The sequence below is a fragment of the Sinohyriopsis cumingii genome, chromosome 15 (assembly GCF_028554795.1).
Source record: "Sinohyriopsis cumingii isolate HCF-2022 chromosome 15, ASM2855479v2, whole genome shotgun sequence".
NCBI classification, from domain to species: domain Eukaryota; kingdom Metazoa; phylum Mollusca; class Bivalvia; order Unionida; family Unionidae; genus Sinohyriopsis; species Sinohyriopsis cumingii.
In genome coordinates this window covers 12,395,057-12,417,389 of record NC_142975.1, presented here as the reverse complement: position 1 = coordinate 12,417,389, position 22,333 = coordinate 12,395,057, and positions in this window count along the sequence as shown.

Sequence of the window (22,333 nt, the reverse complement as noted above, 5' to 3'; positions counted from 1 at the left end):
CCACCTACGTTGAATGTATGCTGCATTAAAGATAAAAGCTGCGAAACCTTAAAAACTTTGTCTAGTGTCCACTAAAATTCAAACGCCGACTGAAGGTTACGTGTTAGACAAATTATTATCGAGGTTTCACAAGCAACCACTTCCGTTTCCTATGTGTACGTACATTATCAGTATGTACATTATCAGTAGACCCCCCCCCCATGCAAGCATATGCATTTGGGTTAAACCCCCTCCCCCCTCCATGCGTACGTGCTAAATGGACGGATCCATACTTGACTGTAGGAAATGGGACGAGACTGTTACCATAATCTGTAGCCATCTCTTTGAAATCAGAGTACCATCCCCAACCCACCTGCACTCAGTTGTGCATTACCAAGAACTATTGCCGTAGTCAGAATGCTCAATATCTCTCTATCTCTGACACAGACACACACACACACACACACACACACACACACATATATATATATATATATATATATATATATATATATATATATATATATATATATAGAGAGAGAGAGAGAGAGAGAGAGAGAGAGAGAGAGAGAGCTGTCTCGTTTTTTAGTGCCGTTTTCACGATATTTGTGCTTGATGCCTGTTTTCCTCTACGTTATTGTGTTCATTATGTATTGGCTGTTAAATTATTATGTATTTCTTCATCACCTTGTTTTGGAAATGAGAACAATTAGATTTTTTCTCAGCTGTCTTGCTCCACGTTTTGTAAAAACCGCCATCACGTGATACTAACCAGTCAACCCGTTTATGCTACGATGGACCCTCATTAGTTGCTTTAAATGATCACTCCTTGGCTCTCCACACTACATTGTGCTCTAGACTAAACGAACTAGGACTAAACTTATCATTACCTAAATGTAAACAGAAGCGGGAGAGAAAATGTTGTTTCAAAGCCGGCCGGCGTAGAACAGAAAGAAGAATTCCAGTTATCTCCCTTATTTCGGCTCAACAATTTAAAAAAAGTTTGACCGTTAATTTAGATAACCTTATTGAAATCCCAGTGAATTCGTCAACCTTTGTGTCAACTATCCAAAAGATACCTCTGCGTATTGCATTATTCAATGCCCATTTAGTCGGATCACCGGAAAAGCGCACAGAAATAGTTGATTTTATCAACGACCAGAATATTGGCATATTTTTCCTGACAGAAACATGGCTAAAAACATCAGGCGATGAGCCCAAGTGTGTGGATCTAACACCCACTGGTTACTCCATCAAGTCGTTCCCCCGTAATTCTCGCGGAGGTGGAATTGCTGTCATCACAAAGAACTCCATGATAAAACGTCTTAACCACACCACAACATTCAATTTCGACCACACATCGTTTGAACTAGTCCAAACCACACTCACACTGGAGCAAAGGTCAGTCCATTTTTTCTGCCTATACCGCCCTCCTCTTAGTGGACAAAACAAGCTGGCTGACTCTCTCTTTTTGGAGCAGTTTCCGAATATTATTGGAGATTTAAACTTTACTTTGACTGTCCCGGAAACCCAAATACAGCAAAAATCATAGATTCCATTAATGGTATCAACCTAAAACAATCAGTTAACCAACCCACCCATAAACATGGTCACATTTTAGACTGGATTCTTCATTGACCTGATGATAACATTATACGGTCCTCCCTGGTATCCCATGACCTTGCATCAGATTATCTCTGCATCATATGCCATCTTGACGTATCAGTCCCTAACCCTCCACCTTTATCTGCTACTAAGAGAAATCTCCGTATGATAAATAGAACCAAACTAATGCACGACATCCAAGCTAACCTAACAACTTGCTTACCTTCTACCGCAGAACAACTAGATAACTGCCTGCGTTCATTGCTTGACAAACATACCCTAGCTACCAAGTGCAGAGTATGAATTCAAAAGTGTTCTCTGTGGTAAAGCAGTGTTAGGGACCAGGTTCGCACTGCTAAAAGAGACCGCAGTAAAGCTGAGAGGCTCTGGCTTTCCACCAGACTCACTATGCATAAGCAACTCTATGAAGCCGCTAAGAGCAAAGTCACAAATATAGTCCATGCACTAGTAAGATCATGGAAAGTTCCAGCTGCAAAGAGCTCTTCGAGATTACTAACTAGCTAATGTCAAGGAACAAATCTACACCACTTCCAACTACCTTCTCTCCAGTCGACCTTCCGGACATGTTTGCAACTTTCTTCCGTGACAAAGTACAAACCATTATAGATAAAATTGACACCACAATTTCAATTGACTCATCGTCACCATACAGTAGGGATACAAAATTTGAGCGGCAACGATTAGCAGCATTTGAACCTGTCTCTATGGATTTCGCACGTACAATCGTGATGAAGAGTGCACCAAAGTCATGTGAACTTGATCCAATTCCAACATCACTGCTGTTTGAGTGCTTAGATCCAGTATTGCCTTCACTAACAGATGTTATTAATACCTCTTTCTCATCCGGGGAATTCCCATCCTTTTTTCAAAACTGACATTGCAAAGCCTCTGTTGAAGAAACCAACACTACACCATAACGATTTAAAGAACTACTGCCCAGTTTCTAATCTCCCATTCATATACAAAAATCTTAGAAAAGGTTGTTCTATCCCAGATTGTATCTCATCTAAATTCAAACAGTCTTTTTAACAATGTACAATCTGAGTAGTGAATGGGGTCACCCTAGCGACAATGGGAATTAGCATTAAAAACACCCTTGGGTCACTTTGGCGACAATGGAAATTTAATATTAACCACCCTGGGTCACTCTAGCGACAAGGGAAATTTAACATGGGCAAAATACCCTGGGTCACTCTGGCGACAAGGGAATTTAACATTGGAGAAAGGAAATATCCATGCTAGGGACATTCTAGGGACAAAGGCATTCGAACAATGGAAATTTAACATGGGAGATATTGCTGGGTCACTCTAGGGACAATGGGAATTTAACATGGGGAATAGAGTTTGGGCTTGTCTAGGGACAAGGGGAATTGAACATGGGGAATAGAGTTTGGGCCTGTATAGGGACAAGGGGAATTGAACATGGGATTGTTTTTAAAAAAAAAAATTAAAAAGGGGTAGGCAATGGAAAGTCAATCTCTTTTCGAGAAATGTGGGTGGCCCTGAAAAGGGCCTTTGGTTTTATGTTAATATTAACATAGACGGCATCTGTCACATCTTCTTCTTAAACTCCTTCTAACTGCAGGTCCATACACAAGTACCCTCTTGAGGCATCCTTGTCTTTCTATGTAAACTCTTCTCATCCATAGACTAGTATCTGTCCTATCGACAACAGTCCACTTGGACCGGACATACATGGGTATGTCCGTCCTGAACATCATTGTTGACACAAGGGTGGAAGATTGAACGTCGGTCCACATCTTAAGGCTCCGAGAACAGGTGAGTGATTGCGCTGAACAGCGCTTATTTATAGGGAGAGGAAGGATTGAAGCGGATTGAGTTCATTGACCAATCCAAACACGCGTGACAAAATAAAGTCAGCCCGCATCCAATCCGAAGAGAGCAGTCTGTGACGTTACGTGGTCTATATAGATTCGCTAGCGCCTGTGTGCAGTCCATCTATGTGACAGTGATTCAACATGACGGAAACTCAGAAAACGATTCACTGGGGTGCACCAGCAGTGGAGACCACCCAAGGGAACCCGGACTTACTTTCAGAAGAGGTACATTGGGATTTTGTGGATTTTCTTACCTCGCAAGAATTTGTTCCGGAACCTTCGTCTCATTCTTCATTACCGCAAGTGGAGAATTTTAGACAGAGACAGAAAGAAGAATTGGAGAAATTTATGCAACGACAAAAGGAAGCGGAACAAGCTTTTCTCCTACAGCAACAGCAACAGCAACAAGAAGAGGTAAGAAAAAAAACAAGAAGAAGAAGAAGTGGCAGCAAAGAAACAAGAGGGTGAAAATCAAACGGCCACGGTACTGTTGGACATTTTAGCGGAGTTAGGAAGTCTGAAACAAATGTATCAGACTTCTTTATCAAGACCGAAGAGAATACGACCTTCCCGAGCTAAACACGCCAACCCTGTGACTAAGCCTACCGTACCACCCTTAGTGATTTCAACCCAATCATCATCATCAGAACTAGGCCTCGGCCGTGGCAAAGACTTAAGGCAGTTAAAGTTGATTGCTTAAACTCACCCCTGCACCAAAAAAAAGGCCCTTTTCAGGGCCACCCACTTCTCTCGAAAAGAGATAGCCTTTCAATTTGCCAATAACTCAGAAATCAACAAAAAAAACATTTTACCCTTATAGTACGTGTCTGTGTATGAGTGCGTGAGTGTAGCTTCTTATTTAAAATCAAAACTCAAAGACACTTACCTTATATAATTAATGTATTCTTTTCTCCATAGTTACAATCCAATTCACAATTCACAAGAGAACACTTTATAAATTACATTCACTTCTTCTGTTTCTTTTTTTTACTCTCTCTTTTTTTTCAATTTCTTCACCGTCACAGTCTTTTCCTCCTCTTCCTCCTCACTTTCTTCCCTTCTTCTTTTCTTCTCCTGTTTCTTTTTCTTCAATTGGCTGCTTTCTTCCTCTGAAGAATCTCTCTCTTCTTCTGAAGAATCCCTCTTTTCTTCTGACTCCTCTTGTTTCTTTTTTGGGCAATCTGGAGACCAATGTCCCTTTTCTTGACAATAATAACAGGTATCTTGACTTTTGTCTTTTCTAGCCCCTGTTTTTTTTCTTTTTTGACGGTCTGGACACTTTGAAGACCAATGCCCTTTCTTCTGACAGATATAGCAAGTATATTGACTTTTATCTCGAAAGGAAGGAGAGTAGTCCGTCGGCTGGTTTGAAGAGAATTTTCTAATGACCCCTCGCAAAGCTCTGATGAAACGTTCGATTTGGCTAGTCTCTTCCATCGTTGTGCTCGGTTTGAGAGTGAAATGAATAGTGAAAGGACAAAACACACACCCTTTTATATACGCTGGTTTGCCATGACTATAAAGTAATCTATGGTGTTTAAACTTGAGTCATTTGACGTTTTGCACTCAAGATGAAACGATCCTATTCATTCGAGAAGAAAGAAGAAGAAAGTAAGAGGCAGAAACGTGATCTATCGCCTCGTACCAGAGCTGAAGTCTTGGCACAAATTCATGCCAGTGATTTTGAAGAGGACATGAGTGAACCAGAATCTGAACCCTCTAAACAAAGTTCACCACCCTTAGTCAACCCTGAAAAGTACTATTCCATTCGAGAGACGGAAAAGCGCTCCTCTAGAAAATTTAGAACCACGGCTTACACCTACAAAGTGAAGTTTAAAGATTTCAAGTCCGACGTACCATTGGAGAAAGCAGAAGGGTTTATCACCGAGATGTGGGATTCTTTGCTCACCGCACTCAAGCGACAATGTCAACCCAAAGAAGACGATCGCTTGACACTATCCATAGATCACGACAGCTTGAAATCCCCTGTTTGGATCGAGTTTAGCAGACCCGCAGAACTAACCCCTTCCAAAGTCATGGACAAGATTCAACACGTACAACAATCTAATGACCAGTTTGACATCACCGATGGTAAAGCCACACTGAAAATGGCCCACGTCTCTCCTCCTCAAAGGGACTGGACGCAAAAAGGTCTTATTCGTGAACGACCTTCGCAACACCAAAACAAGTCTCGTCCAAATTAACAACCCTCAAGACCAGATGTGTTTAGCCCGAGCCATCGTGGTGGGACGAACCTATGCCAACAAGAACGACACGACAGAGTGGAAAAGAACCTGGAAAACTATTCAACGATCCGACCGAGCCAAACAACGAAACGAAGCAGAACTCCTGTTGCATCAGCTGGCCTGTTTAAAGACACACCCTGTGGCATTCCTGAGATGCAAAAAAAGGCAAGATGTCCTAGCTCCATTCTACACCTTGAAAGTGCACCCTCAAGAAATGCGCGGACCTCTGTTGTTTCGAGGGAAAGACTTTAAGAATGGAAAATAAATTCATGTCTATTATCACGATGACCATTTCGATACCATTACCAGTATCACTGGATTCCTGGGATATGTTTATTATTGTGAGAAATGTGACTATGGCTATAATAATCGAGAACAACACAAACATTGTGGATGGAAATGCTCAGGATGTTTGGCCTCTCCACCCTGTCTGAGCGAAGGATAAGAAAGAGTACATTGTCCTGCTTGTCTGCGCACGTTTGTCAGCCCTACCTGTTACCAACAACATCTCAAGACGCAAGGTTCACAGCAGAAATGTGCTTGTCAACTGCTGAGATTGTGCCCTACGTGTGGACAAGGCCTACGTACCAACAGTACCAAGACACACGTATGTTCAGGAAAAAAAATGTCACATTTGTCACCACATCGTGGACTTGGAACACGAATGCTACGTGCAAAAATACCAACCCCCACCAGAGAAAGAGGACGGTCACAAGAAGAAAGGCAATTTCATCTTTTTCGATTTCGAATGCATGCAAGAGACCGGCATTCACATTCCTAATTTCTGCGTGGCTCATCGAGCGTGCGAAAAGTGCATTCAAGAACCTATCTTCAGTCATTGCCTTCACTGCAGTAAGATTCCCGGAGGGCGTGAAAAAATCTTTCGGGGACCGAACACGTTAGCCGATTTTGCCCAATGGGTCTTAGACCCCATCGACAAGACGTGGAGCCAAGAGGACATCGAACGTTACGGAGATTGTCATCGTCATGCCACAGTGATGGCTCACAATTTCTCCGGATACGATGGACAGTTTCTTTTGAGATACTATACGGAACAAGGCAACGAACGTCCTAAAGTCACTTTGAACGGAGCCAAAATCATTTTCATGCAAGTGGGACAAGTGCAGTTTAAAGATTCGATGAGCTATTTGGCCATGCCTTTGAGTCGAATGCCTAAAACGTTTGGAATGACAGAAATGGCTAAAGAGTACTTTCCACACTTTTTCAATACGGAAGCCAATCAACACGCCGTTCTACCCCATTTACCTGAGGCTCACTATTACGACCCCGACAACATGCGTACCGAACAACGAGAAGCTTTCTACGCTTGGTACCAGGCTCACGCCTCCGACCCTTTCGACTTTCAGGACGAAATGTTAAAGTATTGTCGTTCCGACGTGGACATTTTACGGCGTTGCTGTGGAAAAATTTCGAGAACTGTTCATGGAACACGGAGGGGTCGATCCTTTGAAAGAAGCTTGCACCATTGCCAAAGCGTGTTCCTTAGTGTATCGACAACGATTCATGCCTGAAAACACCGTGGCTGTCATCAGTCCTCAAACGAACCACTTTGTCAAACGTCAATACTCGGTCAAAGCCCTACGTTGGTTACATTACTTGTGCGACAAGGAAGACAAGTGGATTCAGCATGCCCGCAACGGAGGGGGTGAAAAGACCATCGGAACGTATTCGGTCGATGGCTGGGACTTAGAAAACCCCAAGATCGTGTACGAGTTTAACGGTTGCTTATTTCACGGATGTCCCGTCTGTTACCCTGATCGTAGCACTGAAAATCAGTTTTTACAACGAACCATGGAAGACTTGTACCAGGACACTTGTCAGCGACGCCTAAAGTTGGAACAGGAAGGATACCAAGTGGTGGAAAGGTGGGAACACGAATACGATCACCGTATGAAAACCGATCCCGAATTTAAACGCCTCGTGGAAAGTTACCAGTTCATGGACCCGCTGAACCCGAGGGATAGTTTGTACGGAGGAAGGACCAATGCCACCTGTTTGCTGTACCAAGCCTACGAAGAGAAAGGAGAAGAAATGAAATACTTGGACGTGTGTTCGCTGTATCCCTACGTGTGTAAATATTGTCACTTTCCTGCAGGGCACCCGCAATTGCTGACGGAACACATCGACCTGAAAAACATTCGACAATACGAAGGCTTGATCAAGTGTAAAGTTTTGCCTCCCACGGACTTGTACCATCCCGTGTTACCTCACCATTGCCAAGGCAAACTGATGTTTCCATTGTGCCGTACTTGTGCCGAAACGTGCAACCAAGACCAACCTTGTCAGCACACCCAGGAAGAACGGGCCTTGACGGGGACCTGGGTCAGCGTAGAATTGTTCAAAGCTCTGGACATGGGATACCAACTGTTAGAAGTGTACGAAATTTGCCACTTTCCCAAGACACAACAATACCACAAGGGTGACCCCAGTCAGAAAGGCATTTTCGCCGACTACGTGGATGCCTTTTTGAAACTGAAACAAGAAGCCAGCGGCTATCCGTCCTGGTGTCACACTGCCGATGACGAAAAGACATTCAAAGAGAAATACTGTGAACAAGAAGGTATCTCTTTAGACCACATCGAGAAAAACGAAGGCAGGAGATCGTTTGCCAAAGTGATGTTAAATTGCTTGTGGGGTAAAATGGCACAACGACCGTGTTTACCCAAGACGGAATATTTGACAGAACCTTCCCGCTACTTTCAGATGATTCACGACAAAACCAAATACATGAAACACGTGGACGTCGTTCGCGAGGATTTGATCTTGGTCAATTACGAAGAAGATCTGGACTTTGTACAAGACGACCCCTTTGGAAATGTCATCATTGCGGCTTACGTGACAGCTCATGCTCGCTTAAAATTATACGAAGCTTTAGAACTGTTAGGGGAACGTGTCCTGTACTTTGACACGGACAGTTGCATTTACATCCATCACCCGAGTCAACAGCACCCTGACATCGAAGGAGACCGTTTAGGAGCCTGGACAGACGAGCATCCCGACGACAAGATTCTAAGTTTCGTCAGTGGCGGTCCCAAAAATTACGGCTACGAATACCGGGACCCACAAGGAGAAGTGCACACGACGTGTAAAGTGAAAGGATTGACTCTGAATTATCGTACCAGTCGTGTGGTGAACTTTGTGGTATTGAAAGAAGCCTTGCAATCTGGAGAGGATGGAAACTTTAAAGTGACCACCTATCAACCGAACAAGATTGTATGTTTACCCACTCACCACATCGTCAGTCGACCCTTGGAAAAAGTCTATCAAATCGTGTACCAGAAGCGGTGCGACTTTCCAATCATTTCACCTTACCGTATGGACACGTCGGTATTGGTCTGTAGATGAAAAGGAACCCTAGGCAAGATCGATAGTTCATTGTGACTACCAAGACCAAGTGAACAAGATGAATACTTTCAGAGAAACACAAAACAAGTTTAGAAAGGCACAATTCAAGTGTGGGGCTTCTGAAGTGGAATGCAATTGTGAGCCTTGCGACTTTTCAACCTGTGTTAGTGACAGTACCAGAAGAACCCGTCACCCAGGACGGGACTGTCGTGGACAGGCCTGAAAGACCCTTTCGGGAGGACACTTTTGTGACCTTATCCCCTATTGAACTGGTCAGAACTTTACCCAAAACATGTTGTACAGACACTTGTGTTTATTCCACGTTAGTGGTTATCATGTGCCTTTTATCCTTGTACTTAAGCCTTTGACTTTTATGTATTTTTTTGTCTTTCGTATTCATGTTTAAAACATTCAATAAACGTGTTCTGAAAAAAAGGATATAAACTCTCGTCTTGTTTGTTTTTGTGTCACAAGTGACCTTCCAGACACTATGGCTACCTCTGCTGTCTCTGCTCCCTCTTCCTCTACTGTCAAAGTCATCGACGAACACTTAGATCGTGCCAGTTGGGAGGCTTTGTATCTTCGCCATCCCTTTAACATGCTCATTGCAGGACCTAGCGGTTCAGGCAAAACCGAATTCATCAAACGTTTGATCGAACATAAACATCATTTGATCGATCGGTCACCTCAGCGGATCGTGTGGTGTTACAAAGAGTGGCAATCGGCGTACAGCCTCTTGCGAGAAAGTCAAGGCGATTCCATCGTGTTTGTGGAAGGCATTCCTAAAGAAGACGACAGCATCGTCTCTGACTCCCGTCAAACCCATTTGGTCATTTTCGACGGCATGTTAGGAGAAGACGAAGAAGAAATTAAACTGTGGTTCACGCGCAAAGGGCATCACCGTAATGCCAGTGTCGTTTACATCACCCAAAATTTGTTTCAACAAAGTAAAGCCCATCGCACCATCAGTCTCAATGCGCATTACGTGGTCTTGTTTAAAAGCCCTCGAGATAAATCGCAAGTGCAAGTCTTAGCCAAACATTTAGGGACACCTTGGCTGACTCAGGCGTACGACGATGCCACTCAAACTCCACACGCCCATTTACTCGTCGATTTGAAACCTACGACCCCCGAGGATTTGCGATTTCGTACCCACTTGTTTCACCACTGGTGCCAAGACGGAGGGCCTGTCCTGTACACTTCTCCGTCCTCGACTTAATTTCACTCCACAAAAAAATCTATAAAAACCTCAGACCCTTTTCGTCTGTCTCACACACATTTTGAACATGACGTCCCTTCAGTCGCATCTTCCCGTCAAATTGATTCGTGCCTTGTATGGCATCAGTCGAGAAAAAAATCCACAAACACGAGCTCGTGTCTTAGAAGCTAGTCTCAAAAAAGTCTTACGATGGTTCACGGTGACGGCACGTCAAATACTCCAAGGAATCATTCAGATTCCTCATCAAACCAAACGCTTTTTTGATCGAAACAAAGTCGCTTTGACCCAACTGGCCGATCCCCGCATCGACACTCAAACCAAAAATCAAATCATTTTGAAACCTGGAGGGAGCGGTACTCTAGGAGGCGTCATCATTCGCTCTCTCTTAAGATGGGATCCTAATACCCCCAAACTTCTCCCCAAGACAAAAGTCAAACGAAGCTCCAAGAAGAAGAAGAAAAAGACCAGGTCCCCAAGGAGAACTTCTCCAGTGGCGGGACCCTCCTCTTACCACATACAACCCCGGAAAAAGAAACGAAGCCCCCAGAAAAAGAAAAGTCCACAGAAGAAAACTAGTCGCAAGAGAGGCACTTCGGCCAGGACGCAACTTTACACTCGCAAACCACGACCTGCCACGGCGGTGACCGTGTCTCCGGCAGCCTCAAGTTCGTCCACTTCTCCGTTGATGACACCAAGAACTGAAGAGTACTTGTAGACGTTGTTCACACCAAGAACTTCTCCGTTGATGAGCCCAAGAAGAACTTCCGCAGTGGCAGGACCCTCCAATTTAGTGGCAGTGGCTGCTGCTCACGAAGTACCTTCTCCCAAAATCAAAGTCCAAGAAAGATCGGGCATGTTACAAAGTTTACTGGATTTGTCCAAGCAAGAACTGGCTCAATTTAGTCCGTTGCGTACTCCTGCACGACGTGTCATGCCTGTCCTCAAACTAATACGACGTAAAGACAATCAGTGACGACGCGTTCCAGTATAAAAAAGGCCTGCGACCAAGTAGGGTATCAGTGAACTTCCAAAAGATGTCACCTCCAAGAAGTCAAAAAAGAAAGAGACAAAGGCAGACTCGTCATCCGAGAAAGCGCTTAGCCAAGCATCGACGTTACCCTAAGAAAAGACACAGTCGTTCCAAGAAAAAGAGGCTTCAACAAAGGGGAGGATTCCTTGGCGATTTTGGAAAAAACGTTGTCACCTTTATGACCAAGCGATAGTTCCCCCCAAAAAAGATAAAAGGGCGTGTGTTAAGTCATCGATGTTAGTGTCTGGTGAATGTCCCGGAACCCACAAGCAAAGATGTCCCCCTCCAGAAAACATTCCTCTTCTAAACCCCAAGGAAAGAAAAGAAAAGGACTACCACCACGTTTAGTCAAACATGGGGACATGTTATCTGTCAAGTCCAAAGCTTTTCCACCTCTACGAAAAAAACTCATTCAATCGGCCTCCAAAGAGGTCATCGATGCCGTGTGCGAATGTTGTTTGAACGTTTTGAAAGGCACGATCCCTTTGTTCAAACACCAGAAACAATGCTTAAGCAAACATCGTCACGTTCTTCGCAAATGGTTCAAAAGCAAATTCCCATTCGTCAAAAGAAGAAGATGTTGGTCCAACGTGGAGGCATTTTGCCTCTCTTGTTAGGCCGCTTACTGAAAGGAGTCTTGGGAACCATGTTGGGAGGACTGGTGGGAGCAAGATAAAAAGGCCCTCGGAAGTCCCAAGATCTCGGAATCGACCCATGACAACCCCATGGAAGGACGAAAACTAGCTTTAGTACCTTACAAACGATGGATGGAATACCATCGGTGGCAAGAACAACGCACCCCGCATTTACCTCCCAATCCCAATTTGCGCGACATATCCCAGTTACAACACGAATTGCAGTCCTTGATGGATCGCCAAGATTTGTCCGAAACAGAAAAATCGCAAAAGTACGGTCAACTTTTGCAACGACTGAATCTCTTTCACCAGAAAGCTTTAGACGAAACAGCTCTACCCAATCTGAAAGATTTTAAGACCTTGATGAAAAGTCCAGCACCATCACCAGTACCAGTACCAGTACCACCAGTACCAGTGACCAAGACAGAAAAAGGAAAAGAAGAAGAAGAAGAAGAAGGGTTTCAAACTCCACCAGAAAAAGTACGCAAGTTAACAACACCATCTACCTCCAGAATTGGATGGATTAAAAAGATGATGGCCACCCCTTCTTCATCACAAAAGAAAAAGAAAGTGAAGACAGAAGTGAAGACAGAAGTGAAACAAGAACCGATATCCCGCGCTCAGACATCCTCCTCTTCAACACCTATTGCAATCCAAGAAAATACCCCAAGAGAAAAAGAGTAGCATCTTCCAAGAGTGGGTGCCTTATTAACACACAAACACAAAAAATGGAAAAAGTCTTAGCCAGCATTTACTACGATCCCTCGCATCCTGCAGGTTACTCAGGAGTTCACAAATTGTATCGTGGTGCCAAAACGCGACTAAAAAGTCTCCGTTTACCTCAAGTGCAACGATGGTTACAAGAACAAGCTACCTACACTTTACACAAACCCATTCGACGCAAGTTTGCCAGAAGTCGCACCCGAGTGGAAGGCATCGATCATCAATGGCAAGCCGATTTAGCCGATGTCTCTCATTTGGCCAGCTACAATCGTGGCTACAAATATTTGTTTTGTGTCATCGACGTCTTTTCCAAATTTGCCTGGGTCGTGCCCTTGACTTCCAAATCGAGCAGGGAGTTAGTACGAGCCCTGCAACGGGTGTTGAAACAAAGCGGGCGTCACCCGCTTCGATGGCAAACGGACAAAGGTACCGAATTTCTGAACCAAGATTTCCAAAAAGAATTAAAGAAACGTGACATTCATTTTTTACCACCGAGAATCCTCAAACCAAAGCCAGCATCGTGGAACGTTTTCAACGCACTTTGAAAGAACGCATGTGGAAATATTTTACGCATCACCACACTCTGAAGTACATCGACATCTTACCGCACCTGGTGCAAGCGTACAACCAATCTTACCATCGAAGCATAGGACGTGCCCCGGAAGACGTGACTCCCGAGAACGAAGTGTTGGTATTTGAGCGCCTGTTTGGTACGTCCCCGACGAGGGCTGTCCCCAAGAAAAGTGGAGAGTTGGCAGTAGGAGACTGGGTGCGCATTGGCAAAACCAAACGCACTTTCGACAAAGGTTACTTACCTAACTGGACGACCGAATTGTTTCGTGTCACTGGACGAGTGCATGGCCGTCATCCTGCCGTCTATAAATTGGAAGACATGAATGGAGAAGTACTCAAAGGAACGTTTTATTTGCCCGAGTTACAACGTGTCACCAAAAAAGAAGACGACGTGTACGACATCGAAATCATTCTCGAACGCAGAACCCGTAAAGTGGGCAAACGACGTGTCAAAGAAGTGAAAGTACGTTGGAAAGGATATCCACCCAGTTTTGATTCTTGGATCGACGCTTCGCAAGTCATCGACTATAAAAAGAAGTGACCATCATGCCCTTTCACACAGACGCAGCTACGTCGACCACTCCTTCACCCAGTTCTTCTGTGCAAGATTTACAAAAACAACCCTTGTGGGTGTGGTGTGGAGAACGTGTGCATAAAACGCAAATCGTCTTTTTCTGCCAAATCTTCGTGGTGTATTGTGTCATCGGGGCAGCCATCGCCAGTTTGAGTTTGCAACAAGGAGACAAACAATTGTGGACCATTTTATTGAGCAGTTGCATCGGTTACCTGCTTCCCAATCCCTCTCTGAAATTCTCTTCCAACGGGAACCACGGGAACCTTGTGTCCAGTGCCAGTGCCAGTGCCAGTCACCACTCCAATAACAACCACAACCAGAACCCCATTTTGGACGGAGACACGCCTCTGACGTCCAGTAACCCCTCGGACAGCCACAGAACTCTGGAATTATGAGTCACGAAAACCAATTTTACTTAACCTTACCCAGTGACAGTTCCATGGAGGTGTTTCCCCACAACACGTTGTGCTGTTACACGGCCAAATTACCTCAAGCCATCCCCTTAGATCACGAAGCCCATTGGGAAGTGGCTTTAGTGGAAATCATTTACTCGACCCAAGTCCTCAATGTCCTTCCCAATCAAAATAAATTTCATGTGGAAGTTCATGACGAGCAAATGCAACATTGGTTGGATACCAACGTCAAATATGACAAGAAATCCCGTACAGAAAATTAAAAGTACACCGCCTATCACTTGTTCATTCCCCCAGGCTATTATTTTAGTGGTCAACATTTGGTCAGTACCATAGCCACCAGGTTTAATGGCGTGTTTCTGAAAGCTTTGGAGTATGTCAAAAAAGTGTCACCCTGGAATACCACAAAACAGCTCGTCGCTTCCTGATGAAATTTCCTGAGGGGGGTAAAATCATGTCTTTCTTATTCAGTCCTGAATTGTTTGACATGTTGGGCGGAGACATGAACATGAGAATGACCATGATGAAGAAAAACGAATTACCAATCGTTTACGACAACGATTCTTTTAGCAACTTATTTCTTACCCCAGTAGAACTGAATCAAGGACTGAATTTGATGTTCGTGTATTCCGATGTGGTGGAGTACAACGTGGTGGGACACACCTCCGTACCGTTACAGCGTGTCATTCCTTTCAAAGTGGATTCTGCCACGAACGCTGACGAGGAAGGTGGAAACACTTACCACGTCCACCGCGAATTTGTACATCCTCACTATTTGCCTGTCAGCAAGTCGTATTTGGACACGGTCAACATTACTATAAAAGGAGATTTGGGACAATATATTCCATTCACCAAAGGAAAAGTTACGGTGAAACTTCATTTTCGAAAACGGTTCTCTCACGACTCGTAAGTCATGTATCCAGTGTACCGAGGGGTTGCTCGACAGCGAGGACACGGTTTAGGAGATATGTTAAAATCGGCCTTTCGTTCGGTGGCCCCGGTGTTGAAACCGATGGTGACACGCGGATTGCACGCCTTGAAAGATGCGGCACTGACGCAAGGCAAAGAATTTCTCCAAAATGTCATCATCGACAAGCAAAACCCTAAAGAAGCCTTCATGAGGGCTGGCAAAAATGTCTTGTTACAAACGGGCAAAGACATTTTAGGCCGCCGAGAAACACCTATAAATGCCCTGCACGCTACCGAGTCAAGCATTCAGCAAGGACAAGGCAGAAAGAGACGACGAAGAAAACACCTTTTCACCAGACTTCACACGTCTAAAGCGAGAAAAACAAAGAAAAGAAGAACCGTTCGAGACTTAGACGTTTTCGATTATTGAGAAAGAAAAAAAAAACAGAAAAAAATGATGCACTGAGAGTCTTGCGCTTGTTCCAAGTCGGAAATGGATCTGTTTGGCATGCCCCCCACCGTGATGACCATGCAAGAATCCCAGTGGGTGGAATTTCACCCCGTCTCCTCTTTGACAGCCTCAGCTCCCATCGAGTTTGAAATCAAAGGACAGCCCGAAGATTACATCGATCTGAATAGCAGTTACTTGTACCTGAAAGTCAAAGTTGACGATGAGGATAATACGCCCCTAGATGGTGATGAGGTAATAGCTCCCGTCAACAATTTCATGCATTCCTTGTTCAGTGGAGTGGACTTGTACTTGAATAACAAACTAGTCAGTAGCAGCATGGATACTTACCCTTATCGAGCGTACCTGGAAAATCTCTTGACGAACGGAATTGTCGCCAAGAACACTCATCTCAATGCCTGTGTGGTATGGGAAGCTGACGATGCAGGCCAGTTTGAAGAATTCGAAATTAATAAAACCAAAGAACACAATGCGGGATTTGTAGAACGAAAAGACAGAATCAAAAGTGGAGATAGTTTAGAACTGATGGATCGTTTGCATTTGGACATGTGGTTACAAGAAAAGTATTTACTGAACGGAGTGAATCTCCGCCTGAGACTGTATCGTAGTAGTGCCGCTTTCCATTTGATAGGTAATAGTGCTTGCAAAACTGTCATCGAGGAAGCCAGGCTCTACGTACGACGCGTGGAAGTATTACCTAAAGTGGGTAACGACATCAGTCAGACGTTGAGCAGAACGACCGCCAAGTATCCCATACGACGCGTGGAAGTGAAAACCTTCACCATTCCTACGGGGCTGCGATCCATGATCGAAGATCATCTGTTCCAAGGACAGTTACCCAAACGTTTGATCCTTGGTATCGTCGAGAATGCAGCCTTCAACGGAACTTTGGTTAAAAGTCCTTTCCACTTTAAACACTTTGACGTGTCCAAGATCGAAGTCAGTCGCGATGGCAAGACCTTGTGTACCCGACCTTTCGAACCTAACTTTGACAAGAAGAATTACTTGAGGTCGTACTTGTCCCTGTACGAAGCCACTGGTCAGTTAGGAACCAACACCAGTCACGGCATTACGTACGAGGATTACGCAGGAGGCTACGCTTTGTGGGCTTTCGATTTCACTCCAGACCAAGGCAGCGACGAGGGACATTTCCACCCTATAAAATCTGGCCAGATTCGTGTGGAAATTCAGTTTACTACAAATCTAACAGAGACGGTGAACGTCATCCTGTATGCAGAATTCGATAATACGATAGAAATCAACAGTTTGAGAGAAGTCATTCTAGATTATTAGAAGCCATGGAAGACTGTTATCCCTCTTTACCTAGTGGAGAAACTTTGGAGATGGAATGTGAGGAGACCGTGGAAGGAGAACCTCAAGACAAAGACGATGAAGTTATCATGATGAAGTCGAGATGGGCAGAACAAGAAGCCCATTTAGTCTGCTGTTTTGCTAAACACTTGGCGGAAAAAATGACGGAATTGATCAAGAAAAATTGCTATGGATGTCAAAACGATCATCCCAGTCAAATTCAACACGATAAATGCCTGATGTTGAGTCAAGAAGAAAAATTAGACGAGTACCTGGACGATGCTTGGAGTCTCATCTCGGACGAAGACGTGTTACAACAGTGGTATAAAGACTTGCGTGAACATTCTTGTCCACCATTAACCACTCAAGAGATCCATCGTATCGAAGCTCTCCTGAATCAGAGTGAGGAGACAAAACGAAGAAACGGTTATTTGTCAAACATTTTCAAGCAAAAAGTCAGGATCGAATTGATGACATATTATTACCTGTGAAGAAGAAAAAAAAAACAACACACAAAACAATGGATACCTGGGAACTTTATTACCTTTTGAACCACAGTTCGTATACGGCTTCTTGGAATCCTGTCGTCTGTGCTAAAGATGAACTCCCTCATCGCAAACCTCAAGACCATCAAGCTTACGTGATCAACACGGACGACAGTCATCTCCCAGGAACCCACTGGGTAGCCGTCTACTTTCCTCAAGAAGGATGTGTGGAATATTTCGATTCGTACGGATTGCCACCTTTGGACGACGATATTATTGACTTTATGGGAAGAAATGCTCAAACCACCCGATTCAATAATGTGAAATTACAAGGCACAGATTCCTTGGTGTGTGGACAGTACTGTGTGTATTTTCTGCATCATCGCAGCCTGGGTTATTCCTTAGAACATTTAGTGACTCATTTTGATCCTCGTTCTTCTTCTAGAAACGATGTGAAAGTAGATCGATGGTTTTGTGACCATTATGCTTATCTTTTGTCTCAAGCTAGGAAACGTAGTGTCCATCAATGGCCTAATGACTTCCAACAGTGGAAAGCACAATTTCATTCACAACGTTGTCAGCCCTGTTTAAAGTAGACTGTGAATTGAAAAAATGTTTGTCATTTTTGAAAAAAATGTTTGATGTCATAATGTTGGATTATTGTTAAAAAAATGTTAGAGTTGTTGTTGGTTAGTGTTAAATGATTTTTGAATAAAAAATGTTGTGTTTTGAAAAAAAATGCCTTTGTCTTTTGTTTGGCTATAAGAATGTTTGATTCATGCTCTTTGACTTCTTACTATCCCTTTCGTGACACTCATTGAACGTTGCGGCTCGAAAACCGTGGAGGGATGTTTTCCTTCACGTCCGCGCTTTGACTTTAAAAACCGGGGTATTTCCAGTCTAACCATCCATTGTCGACTCATCCTCCTACGAAGATGTGCTCCAAACTAGCTAAGCTAAACGAAGCCTACGTGAATTTGCATAGGGTCAGACACAGTCTGATACCGAAGCCAGAAGAGATAGAGAATGTGAGAATGTTAAAAGTTACTGAAGACCTGATAGAAGAGCTCTTCAGAGAAGAAGTGAACAGGGAGAAAGAAGAATGGACAGAGAAGTACAGACTTCAGAGACAGCAGCAACAGCAGCAACAGCAACAACAACAACAGCAGCAGCAGCAGCAACAACAACCTGAACCTGACAGAGGCTTTGTCGATTGTCGTATCTACACCAAAGAGTTCTTCTTCTCTTTCCGAAGAAGCAGACCTATCGCCAGAAAGTCTATCCTCCGAGGACATCGCATTCTTAGAAACTAAAAGATTGCCATAGCAAACAAAAAAAAAAACAAAAAAAAAAACAGCCCTTTTCAGGACTACCCATTACTCAAGAAAAGACATAACCATCAATTTGCCAATGTGTGTAGGTAGAGTAGTGTGAATATAAACACTCTTTTTTTTTAATAGTGCGAGTGTATGTGTTTGTGTATAAGATTGTGTGTTTGTAAGTGCTCACGTACGTTGGTATGGATAGTAGATTAAGATCATTTTTTTTTTGGTGTTTGAGGTGTTGGGAGAGTAGATTTGGGGGTTTGATTGGATTGCTTTGCGTATGTGAATAGTCTATTGAAGTGATTAATGAAAAAATTTTTTTAGAATAGGAATGGGAAGTATAAAAAAAAGTGAGTGAGTGTTTCTTTTAGGTCCGCGCGTTGTTTTGGGTCATGATCTAGGTAAGATCAATTTTATGTTTTTAGGGGGATGTTTTCCTTCACTTCCGCACTTTTAGTATAAATTGAAACTCGTTCGGCAGTCCAGATACCCTTGTTGATTGATCAACACCAGAATGAACACCAGACTAGCGAAACTGTTGGAACTTCATGTGCATCTGGAATATGCCAGGCGCCTGTTGAACGAACTGGCCGCGGAGGCCATTGTCGAAGAGGGAAGGATGAGAGAGGAGGAGGAAAGAAGAAACAAAGAAGAGGAGGAGAGAAGATACAAAGAAGAGGCGGAGAGAAGATACAAAGAAGAGGAGGAGGAGGAGAGAAGAAACAAAGAAGAGGAGGAAAAGGAGAGAAGAAGAAATTTCAGAATCCCAGAGACGGAAAATTGGGATTCTGAAGCTATTTATCCTGCCTCTGCTCTCTCCCCAAAAAAAGTAAAAAGCAACTGGGGAACAAGATGTGTATGTGGCGCCAGACCTGGAAGGTGCCACCATTAACCAGGTGTCCATGAAGTTCCAAAAAGAACAGCCCTGTTCAGGGCTACCCAATACTCAAGAAAAGAAATAACCATCAATTTGCCAATGTGTGTGTAGGTAGAGTAGTGTGAATATAAACACTAACTCTTCTTTTAATAGTGCGAGTGTATGTGTTCGTGTGTTTGTGTTTGTGTTTGTAACTGCTCACGTAAGTTTGTGTGAATAGTAGATTATGGGTTTCTTTATTGTTTCTTAGCGTATGTGGAGAGTATAGTTTGGGTTTTATTATATGAAATGAGAAAGAGGGGGATGTTTTCCTTCACGTCCGCGCGTTGTTTGGTCATGATCTAGGTAAGATCAATTTTATGTCTTAGGGGGATGTTTTCCATCACGTCCGCGCTTTCACTATAAGAACCCACAGTATTCGTCGTTCAAACCATTCTACAAAGAATAAAAAAAGAAGATGGAAGTGTCCCAACTGTTCAATGATTTAAGGCATGTTTATTTTTGGATGGTGGATGGTGAATATGGAGTTGAAAGGATTGAAAGAGATTGGAGGTTAAGAACCAGTGTACACTACGTGAACGAACTAAAATTAGCCAGGGAGATGATAGAAGGATTAATTGAAGAAGAAGTGAAGAGACTGAGAGGGTTAATAAATCCCCCTTATGTCAGAGTGGGAACATTAAAAGAGGCCCTGGAGAAGGTAGAAGAAGTAAGAAGGTTTATGGAAGAGATAGAAAAAAGGTCAGAGTGGCCCTTTGTCAAAAGGACTGTTGAAAGATTGAAAAAAGGGGAAGAAAAGATGAGAAAGGTGATAGATGAAGAAGTGGAGAAAATAAAGGACAGGTGGGCAAAAGATAGAAAAGAAGAGGAAAATAGAAAGAAAAAGGAAGAACTAGAGAAACTGAACGCTAACTGGATAAAAATCCAACAGAAGTTCCGAGCCATGGGTCACCCGGACTGGATACCGGAAACAGAAAAGAAGAAGAAGAAAGGAATGATGGAAAAATGAGAGGATGGTGGAAGAAGTTAAGGAGTTAGAAGAAGAAGAAGAAAAAACCCAAAGGCCCTTTTCAGGGCCACCCACATTTCTCGAAAAGAGAATGACTTTCGATTGCCTACCCTTTTTTATTTTTATTTTTTATTTTTATTTTTTATTTTAAAAAAAAATTCCATGTTCAATTCCCCTTGTCCCTAGATAGACCCACACTTTATTCCCCATGTTCAATTCCCCTTGACGCTAGAGTTGCCCACGATTTTTCTCCATGTTAAATTCCCCTTGACGCTAAAGTTGCCCACGATTTTTCTCCATGTTAAATTTCCCTTGACGCTAGAGTTGCCCAGGGGTGTTTTTAATGCTAATTCCCATTGACGCTAGGGTGCCCCTATTCACTACTAATGTTGCTTCACTTATGTGGATAGTATATTATATGAAATGAGAAAAGTAGGGGATGTTTTCCTTCACGTCCGCGCTTTCACTATAAGAACCCACAAGGTTAGATGTTCAAACCATTCTACAAACAATAAAAAAGAAGACGGAAGTGTCCCAACTGTTCAATGATTTAAGGCATGTTTAATTTTGGATGGTGGATGGTGAATATGGAGTTGAAAGGATTGAAAGAGATTGGAGGTTAAGAACCAGTGTGCACTATGTGAACGAACTAAAATTAGCCAGGGAGATGATAGAAGGATTAATTGAAGAAGAAGTGAAGAGACTGAGAGGGCTAATAAATCCCCCTTATGTCAGAGTGGGAACATTAAAAGAGGCCCTGGAGAAGGTAGATGTAAGAAGGTTTTTGGAAGAGATAGAAAAAAGGTCAGAGTGGCCCTTTGTCAAAAGGACTGTTGAAAGACTGAAAAAGGGGAAGAAAAGATGAGAAAGGTGATAGATGAAGAAGTGGAGAAAATAAAGGACAGGTGGGCAAAAGATAGAAAAGAAGAGGAAAATAGAAAGAAAAAGGAAGAACTAGAGAAACTGAACGCTAACTGGATAAAAATCAAACAGAAGTTCCGAGCCATGGGTCACCCGGACTGGATACCAGAAACAGAAGAGAAAAAGAAAGGAATGATGGAAAAAATAAGAGGATGGATAAAGAAGTTAAGGAGTTAGAAGAAGAAGAAGAAGAAACCCAAAGGCCGTTTTCAGGGCCACCCACATTTCTCGAAAAGAGATTGACTTTCCATTGCCTACCTCTTTTTAAAAAAAAATTTAAAAAAAAAAAAAATCCCATGTTCAATTCCCCTTGTCCCTATACAGGCCCAAACTCTATTCCCCATGTTCAATTCCCCTTGTCCCTAGACAAGCCCAAACTCTATTCCCCATGTTAAATTCCCATTGTCCCTAGAGTGACCCAGCAATATCTCCCATGTTAAATTTCCATTGTTCGAATGCCTTTGTCCCTAGAATGTCCCTAGCATGGATATTTCCTTTCTCCAATGTTAAATTCACTTGTCGCCAGAGTGACCCAGGGTTTTTTGCCCATGTTAAATTTCCCTTGTCGCTAGAGTGACCCAGGGTGGTTAATGTTAAATTTCCATTGTCGCCAAAGTGACCCAAGGGTGTTTTTAATGCTAATTCCCATTGTCGCTAGGGTGACCCCATTCACTACTAATCTGCATACCGCCCTTGCCACAATACTGAAACTACTCTTCTAAAAGTAGTTAATGACATTCTCTCTGCGTTGGATAGCGGAAAGATTACAATCCTCACCCTCCTTGATTTGTCTGCAACAGTTGAC